This window comes from Budorcas taxicolor, chromosome 11 (assembly GCF_023091745.1).
Source record: "Budorcas taxicolor isolate Tak-1 chromosome 11, Takin1.1, whole genome shotgun sequence".
Classification (NCBI taxonomy): Eukaryota; Metazoa; Chordata; class Mammalia; order Artiodactyla; family Bovidae; genus Budorcas; species Budorcas taxicolor.
The window spans coordinates 111,556,151-111,557,658 of record NC_068920.1 but is presented as its reverse complement, the minus strand read 5'-3'; the positions used below and the strand labels follow the sequence as shown (position 1 = coordinate 111,557,658).

The following is a 1,508-nucleotide window of genomic DNA, read 5'->3' as shown; positions in this document are numbered from 1 at the left end:
CTGCACTGCAGGTGGATTCTTTACCATCTGAACCACCAGGTTATGCATCTGTCTTTTGAATCATGTACAAAAAGATAAAAATCAAAGACAATAATACTCAATTTATGTATCTAATATAAATCACATATTATTTTAATAATTATACGATTATATGAAAGTGAAAGTGAAAGTGAAGTTGCTCAGTCTTGTCCGACTCTTTGCGACCCCATGGACTGAAGCCTACCAGGCTCCTCCCTCCATGGGATTCTCCAGGCAAGAATACTGGAGTGGGTTGCCATTTCCTTCTCCAGGGGGTCTTCCCTACCCAGGGATTGAACCCGGGTCTCCAGCATTCCAGGCAGACGTTTTAACCTCTGAACCACCAGGGAAGCCCATTATAAGATTACATAACTAAATGTAAATCTAGTGTTATTATCTGCTTTTTATCCTTTTTTACATGATTCAAAAGACAAATGCATAACACAGTACCTATGCATCTATGTTAAAGTACATACAAATATACAGATGCAATTTATGACAATATAAGGAAGCTGTGATTTATAAAGCAAGTTTTTACACCATTTTAACTGTTAATATTAATTTAGATTAATCATACAAATTAAGATATTAAGTGTAATCTCCTAGTTAGACCCTAGGGAAATAATTTAAAATATATATAGTAAATTATATAGAAATAGAATCAAAATGGCAAACTAGAAAACATAAATTATAAATGAAAGGATACAATGATGGAGGAATTGAGGAGCACAAATCATACAAGATGGAAGTTCCAAAATGTCAGAAGTAAATTTTCTTCTTATCAGTAATAGCATTAAATGCAAATTTATTAAACTTTAAGTGAAAGACATAGTTTGGAAGGATAGATTTAAAAAATGACACACTCTATGTTGTCCACAAGAGATTTATTTAGATCCAAAGACATAAGAAGTTGCAAGTGAAAGGGTGGAAAGATAGTTCATGCAATTATTAAACATAAGGGAATTGTTAGTGGCTATAACAATATCAGACAAAACAGAATTCAAGTCAAAAACTGTTACAAGAAACAAAGATCAACATTCAGTTAAGTTTAGTTCAGTCGCTCTGTTGTGTCCGACTCTTAGAAGAATGAGCACTATGCTCACCAGGCCTCCCTGTCCGTCACCAACTCCCGGAGTTCACTCAAATTCACGTCCATAGAGTCGGTGATGCCATCCAGCCATCTCATCCTCTGTCGTCCCCTTTTCCTCCTGCCCCCAATCCCTCCCAGCATCAGAGTCTTTTCCAATGAGTCAACTCTTTGCATGATCACATTACATACTGTTAAAAGTCTTAATCCATCACAAAACAGTAACAACTGTAAACATATACATAGCTAGCAACAAAGCTTCAAAATATATGAAAAACTAACAGACTTAAAGGGATAAATGGGAAATTATATAATCATTGGGTGATTCTCTACCCTATATTCAATAATGTATAAAACAACTGGGCAGAGGAATAGAGAACTTGAACATTGTTATAAATCAACT

General features: G+C 34.9%; 1 non-coding gene across 1 annotated transcript; it reads right to left on the bottom strand.

Annotated features, from left to right (window-relative positions):
• Window positions 1–296: 296 nt before the first annotated feature.
• Window positions 297–368, bottom strand: TRNAS-GGA (transfer RNA serine (anticodon GGA)). The gene has a single exon. It is a non-coding gene; the product is annotated as a tRNA-Ser (tRNA).
• Between the last annotated feature and the right edge of the window lie 1,140 nt (window positions 369–1,508).